This window comes from Gadus macrocephalus, chromosome 19, assembly GCF_031168955.1.
Source record: "Gadus macrocephalus chromosome 19, ASM3116895v1".
NCBI lineage: Eukaryota > Metazoa > Chordata > Actinopteri > Gadiformes > Gadidae > Gadus > Gadus macrocephalus.
Window position 1 is genome coordinate 2,002,501 of NC_082400.1, and position 8,166 is coordinate 2,010,666.

An 8,166-nucleotide genomic window follows, 5' to 3' on the forward strand; every position below is an offset into this window, starting at 1 on the left:
TACCAATGCCACATTACCATACAGACGAAGCTCACCATACCTCCACATATAGAAGACTTCCATTTCTCAAAATATACTCTAATCTGCCCTATACAGTCTACGTGTCCATGTAGTGGTACTGCTCAGACTCATGACCATGGGGTTGCAGGTTTAAATCCAACCTCAACCAACCATTCTGTGTGACCTGGCATGGAATCAAAAAATGTTTACCATCAGGTATTCATTAGGCCACCCCCATACAGGAGGACCCCGTCATGGTTGCTTGCAACTATATTTATTCTTGTTCTTGTTCTTGTTCTTCCCGCGGGGGGCCTGTTCCCTAGTGTTGATCTTTTGTTCCTGTTCTCCCTGCTGGGGGCCTGTTTCCTGGTGAACATCTCAGAGGATCAGGAGACCTGGATGACGCTCCAGTCCCCGTCTCTCAGCTTGGTTGCTGTCTCAGCCTGGTTACTGTCTCTCAGCCTGGTTACTGTCTCTCAGCCTGGGTACTGTCTCTCAGCCTGGTTACTGTCTCTCAGCCTGGTTACTGTCTCTCAGCCTGGTTACTGTCTCTCAGCCTGGTTACTGTCTCTCAGCCTGGGTACTGTCTCTCAGCCTGGTTACTGTCTCTCAGCCTGGTTACTGTCTCTCAGCCTGGTTACTGTCTCTCAGCCTGGTTACTGTCTCTCAGCCTGGTTACTGTCTCTCAGCCTGGTTACTGTCTCTCAGCCTGGGTACTGTCTCTCAGCCTGGTTACTGTCTCTTAGCCTGGTTACTGTCTCTCAGCCTGGGTACTGTCTCTCAGCCTGGTTACTGTCTCTCAGCCTGGGTACTGTCTCTCAGCCTGGTTACTGTCTCTCAGCCTGGTTACTGTCTCTCAGCCTGGTTACTGTCTCTCAGCCTGGGTACTGTCTCTCAGCCTGGTTCCCGTCTCTAGAGGATGGTTCCTCTGAGGGTCTCCCCTGACTCAAGACAAGTAGCCTCAGTGAGCCGGCAGCCCCGTGGTGAACGACTTGAGAGAGCGCAGAGTTCTCCTCCAATCGGGTCGCCATGGACACGTACGTTATCTGTGACATCACAAGCAGTGACGCGCCCGGCCCCTGGTCCAAGCGCTGCAGGCCGCTCATTGTTTCATTCTTACAGAGAAAACACGCGGACCACACACTACTTCACATCAGAGGACCCCCACACGCACACACACACACACACACTCACACACACACACACACACACACACATGGAGGGCCTGATATGTGACGCACCACCATACACCCCCCCCCTCTCATACACTGACCCTGGGAAGAGAGCGAGACGCGGCCTGGTAGTGTGTGTTTGTGTGTTTGTGTGTGTGCGTGCATGCGGGAACGCACGTGTGTGTGTGGTGTGAATAGTCTGATTGTGGGTCTGGTGTCTGGTCTAATTAGGGGGAGACTGAGACTCAGGGTTTGGGTCGTGGTCAAGGGTCAGCTCCTTCCTGGCAGGATGACCCAGTTGTATCTGGGAACTGGCTAGCAGTCGTCTGTTAGCACGATGCTAACTATGCCTCATCGCTCTGACACTGAATGATCTGTCTGTTTATCCATCATCCATTCATCCAACCATCACCATCTTTCTTTAATATAATCGGATATATTATCTGTCATATTTATAATAATTATATAATAAATAGTGCCATCATGCTCAAATTATGCTCCTATGGACTCGTGAGCTCAGTAAACCAATGGGTCTTAAACTCCATCTATGAGACTGATTGTATTAACAGCTAACTTCCGTGAAGCCAATGTTCTCTGTGGTTTTGTAGTCCATCATCACATTTCTACCTCCTGTAAAACTCCATGTCCCATGAGCTCAGTCCAGCCTTTTGTCTCTAAAACCTTGGACCTGTTGAAGTGTGTTTGGTTGGGAGAAAAATCAAAACCAATTTATGCCTTATGCAGTTCACATCTGTATCACTGAACAATGCCAGGCACAGTACCTCTGAAGGTTGGTCACGGCACCAGCGGTTTGGGAACTTCTAATTTAGGTCAGTTGCCCAGCCAGTAGTAAGCTTATTTGCTAGCTGGACCCACTCATAGTCGCAAGAGCTAGGACATGAACTCTGAAGACTCCCGTGAATACTTTGTCCATACACACCGTGAATGGTGTCCAGAGACTGAATCTCTCTCGCTCTCTCTCTCTCTCTCGCTCTCTCTCTCTCTCTCTCTCTCTCTCTCTCTCTCTCTCTCTCTCTCTCTCTCTCTCTCTCTCTCTCTCTCTCTCGCTCTCTCTCGCTCTCTCTCGGGTCTGGTAGTCTAACATGACACCCAGAAACCCCATTAGATCCTACCACCAGGTCCTGGTGGTGGTCCAGGGTGTAGTCTGACCCAGACCAGGTGGGGGTCCAGGGTGTAGTCTGACCCAGACCAGGTGGTGGTCCAGGGTCTAGACCAGGCCCTGGTTGTCTGGTGTGACCTGAGGTAGACAGGCCAGGTCCTGTTATGTAAGAGCAGCGTGTTTCCTTCTGGAACAATCTGCTGTCGCAACTTGTTGTTTGTTGTTGGCTTTTTAACTCCATTAACTGAAAACACACGTAGCTATGCAAACCCCATGACTGACGTGCTGTTTCTCTCTTTACCTCTCTCTTTCTCTCCCTGTTTCTCTCTCTCCGTTCCCTCCCTCTCTATGCTCCTCGCTCTTTCAACATCAAATGTCTGACTGTCTCTCTGTCTGTCTGTAGTACTGCTGTAACTAAAGGCCATGAGGTTATTATTTTTCTCTACAGCAGTGAGATTTATGAAGAACACAAACCATCTGCCCTGGTTTCCTGGTCCTGTGGTTCCCAGCCACTGGAGCCACTTAACAGAGAACAGACAACACAGGCCAGTCAAACGCAATCACTGAACTCCCAGCTGCCCTCACACTCAAAGTCCCCACGACGGTTCAGTTATAAAATGAAAGTCCCGGAGACGGTTGGTTAATCAAATGAGAGCTAAACTAACAAGGGAACCGAAAACACACACACACACACACACACACACACACACACACACACACAAACACAGGTACTTGAGTACTTGAGTATGAGTGTCGCACACACGATATGGCGGAGGCTAGCCTGGAGAAGGAGGAGAATAGCAGAGAAGGAGTAGGGTGAAGGAAGAGGAGGAGAGGAGAAGGAGTAGGGAGAAGAGGGGCATTGTGAGAACATAGAGTTTTGGGTGTTCTCTTTTAGTTTCCTGCTCTTCCTGAAATAACACACACACACACACAAACACACACACACACACACACACACACACACACACACACACACACACACACACACACACACACACACACACACACACACACACTGATCACCGCGCGTGCGGTGAGAACACTCAACAACACACACACACAAAGCCCTACACACACACTCTCTTTCCACCCTCCTAGTTGTTCTTGTACTCTTTCCTGTGCTCTTGGACGAACTGTTCCCACAACATGATGGACACACACACACACACACACACACACACACACACACACACACACACACACACACACACACACACACACACACACACACACACACACACACACACACACACACACACACACACACACAAGGAAAAACACACCCTGTCCCTTGTGAACACAGCCCGGCAACGAACCAGTCTGTCTGTCTTCAGTCTGTCTGTCTTCAGTCACGTCATAAACCTGACGGTTGTTGACTTCAGACGGGTACAGAAAGTGTTCCAGAATCCCGAGAAAGGGGAGTCTCTCCACAAACGTGTCAAATGTACAACCAACATTCAACAAGACGCTTCAGACCACGTGGTCCGAGGGGAGGCTGAGCGTGAAGTTAGGGGGATGATTTGCAGGCTTCTCTGTAACAGATCTAGTCCGTTATGTCAGAGCCTGGCTACAGCAACCGTGTTGGATCGCATGCCCGACAAGCCCCTGGAATAAAACACAAACGTTTGCTGGTCAGAGGGAAGAGGGGGAGGTTGAGGTTTGTGTGGTTCTGGGCGGGAAACCTTCAGACATCATCATCATGGAGAAAAACACTGGACTGGTGTTTCCTGTTTGTGTCATGTTCTGACACTCCCCCCTCTCTTCTCTACATCCTTCCTATTGGCTGTGCTTGTCGCACCTGCATCTCCAACAACACGCGTGCCCCGCGCCGGGACGCTTGTTATTCACCTCCTGAACAATATGAGCAGAGAGCTGAGGAGGAAGGGGCATTCCTGGCATTGTTGGCTGAATGGATTGGGTGTAATGTGATGATGATGATGATGATGATGATGATGATGATGATGATGATGATGATGATGATGATGATGAGGAGGAGAAGGAGAATTGGTCCCGACAATGGCTTTAAAGCCCTTACACCTTGACACTTGGAACTTACAACATTCATTTCACATTGTTTATCCCGACTGACAACCAATCCAATACCAGGGGACATTAGATCGTTGATACAAATAACCAATCCTTTGTAAACCTTAAATATCAGGCAACTGATAAAAATTAAATTACAAGATCAAAAGATAGTTACCAATGAATTTAAAACCTTGAAAATCAATGAACAAATAAAGTATATTGTTATGATTAACTGTTTAGGTCTGTCTAATATATGCACAAATATTTCTGCATTCTGTTTCTCCAAACGACACAAACTTCTTCTGGTATTTCGATTTCCTTTAATACACCTGGACGAAATCAAGAGGGGGGTAGGCAACCATGATACATACGATGGAATGACGTATGTATGAAGGAGCAATCGTGCCCAGGCCACGGCCTTTGGGAGCAGTGTGACCACGGGCCAGCGGGGGGAGTGAATCTTCCTGCAGCACGGAACAGGCAAACGGCCCTAGTGTGAGTGGCCCCTGAGTTTGTGTGTGTGTGTGTGTGTGTGTGTGTGTGTGTGTGTGTGTGTGTGTGTGTGTGTGTGTGTGTGTGTGTGTGTGTGTGTGTGTGTGTTTATATGGCCGTGTTCCCATCTGGCATTAACATGTGTCTGGGCTGCATATGGCTCCATTCTTTGTGTGGTGGGTGTGTCGTGTGTGCTGCTCTTATTCATGTAAACACTTGAGAGTGGTCCATCATGGCCGAATGGGGCCACACATTCTTTAGATTCTTTATATAGCGTCAGCATTGTTAGCAGCCTGTAGAACGCAGCGGGCCGGGAGAGGGGGAGGGGGGAAGGGGAGGAGTCAGGAGCAGTGGGGGTCTTCCTGTGTATTCCCCAGGTGGGGTGCCTCGATTGCCCATTGTGTTTGCAGGAGAGAGTCTGCTTTGAAACCAAACACCCTTAAATTCCTACGTGAGATCAGACACCCACATACAGGAGCTCAATGGTAAAACACAAGGCTCCAGATACACACACACACACACGCACACAGATATACACACTGAAACACATCCACACACACGCACACAGATATACACAGTGATACACATCCACGCACACCCACACACAGGAGCTCAATAGTATAACACACGCATCCACACACACAGATATACACACTGATACACACATACACACACACACACACACCAACGCACACAGATATACACACTGACACACACACACACACACACACACACACACACACACACACACACACACACACACACACACACACACACACACACACATACACTCTCATGTACACTGAAACACACACACACACACACACACACACACACACACACACACACACACACACACACACACACACACACACACACACACACACACACACACACACACACACACACACACACACACACACACACACAGACACATGTGTTCCCTCCACATATACAGTAGGAGTGGTTTAGGAGTAAATGGAAGCTGTGTCAGATGTTCATGGTCACATGTCAAGGTGTGTTAGATCAAAGGTTTTCATGTCCCAGAAGGGTGGGGCTAGTATCTACAGTAAAACACCATGGTGTGTGAGTTATCATTTACTGTTTATTGGGTGGGGTGCATTAGATTATAAACTCCAAGGAGGGGTTGGAAAAAGTATGTAGAGTAGCTGCATATGCTGCATCTCGGACGAATACAGTAGTACGTCTGTATTCCACAACAAGGAGGACAGCAGCTGTCCCGTGATTTAAATCAATAACATAAATGATGAGACAGTTGGTGTGAAAAACAACAGGTTTGTAGAAGAGGATTTGAAAAGCTTCCAAGAAGATAGGAAGACACAATGTTAACCATATTCTATGTAAACGGTTCTCCAGAAAACACTTCATCCTGGGTGACGGATTGAGGTGCCCTTAGGCACTACTAGCTAACAGCTGTCCAAAAGCTAGTTCTGGGTGGACTGAGTGGAGCATGGTTAGTATCCTCTCGAACCCAACAGGCTGTTAACTGTTAGAATGAGTTGGGGCTCAGCCTGCTCGTCTTGTTAGAATGCGTTCCTCTGCTACATGTCATTCCCCCTCTCCAATACTATCCTATCGCTCTCACTGATACACGTTTCAAAAACCATGTCTGTCTGTGCTTTAGTCTGAGTAAATCCAAAATAAGAGACCATATGGTCAACTCAATATTCGTCCCATACGTGTTTCAATCACAGCTAACGGTGCAAAGATGTGAATATCCGAATTTACATCTAAATCATCAAAGCCATCTGTCTGTCTTGAAGTCTTCGGCCACGCCCTCTCACATGGGGGAGACACTCAGAGTTGAGCCTAGTCATGTCAACATCACAAGGATGTTGACATGCAGAGAGCAGCTCTATGTTGGTACGTCGTCTGGCAGGAGAGGGAAGCGTAGGTCAACCGAGTGTTGTTCTATGGAAAGAGGATCAGTCTCCTGGCGTATGTGTTCAATGTGTGTGTGCGCAATAGTGTGTGCTTTTTGTCTGTTTTTGGTCAGACAAATGAGAGCTAAACAGTGCCTCCTACATATTTGTGCGTTCTACATACGTATGCAATGGTGCACATAGATGCACACACACACACACACACACACACACACACACACACACACACACACACACACACACACACACACACACACACACACACACACACACACACACACACACACATTCAAACATGCATCATCATATCTGCGTGTGTCATGTGTTATTTGTGTGTGCATGCATGTGTGTGTGTGTGTGTGTGTGTGCAACCCAGTCGCCAAGAAAAAACGTCGACGGTGTACGTTTCCATGAACACTGGAGACGTAGCCTACTATTACAACGTAAAAACAGCGTGTTATACCTACAGTATCCACGCGTGCCGCTGTGGAGGCGGGTTTCGGGGTTTGGGTTTCACGGCTTTCGCGGCAAATTGTGGACACGATTGTTTAGGGGGGGGGGGGGGGGAGGTAGACTGTTGTTGACCGGGGAGGGGGGGGGGAGACACGTTTGTTGAGGGGACGACGACGACACGATTGTAGGGGGGGGGGGGGAACACGTTAGTTGAAGGGGGACGATGACGACGACACGTTTGTTGTGAGGGGGGAGGAGACACGTTTGTAGGGGGGGGGGGGGGGGCACGCTCGACAACGAGAGTTGGTTTTTATTGAACGCTCGACAACGAGAGTTGGTTTTTATTGAACGAGACTGCAACACGGAACAGCTGCACGAAACGATGGTCACGTCACTCTCGGTGACGGTGTCGACAACAATGAACACACGAACAATGTTAATAGAACAACACACAACCACATAACATCCCGAACCCATCAACCCCACTTAATCCTAACAACAAAACAAGTTAACAAAAGCCCCATTTGTCAACTGACAACCCCAATTCCCAGAATCCCCCGCGGCTCCGGAACACGGCGTAGTTTATATTAATCTTTATTATCCGAATGGGAAATGCAATATTTTAGGACAGATACACCATTAAACGCGTTTCTAATGACATTTCTAGCGAGAAATGTACATTTTCCTTACATAATCTTCAGTCAGTGAATGTGTATGATCTTTATTAATCTTTATTATCTGAATGGGAAATGCAATATTTTAGGACCGATTCACCGTTAAACGTGTTTCTAATAACATTTCTAGCGAGAAATATACTTTTTACTTGCATAATCTTCAGTCAGTGATTGTGTCTGATCTTTAGTTTTATAGTTATTAGGATTTGATCGGATCGCTCGCATGTTTCAACGTCAGGTTGTTAGGCTGCTTTCGCTAAACTAGCAGCTCACGTGCTTCCTGCGTTTGTGTTATTAAACTGTTACTTTATGTAACTTTT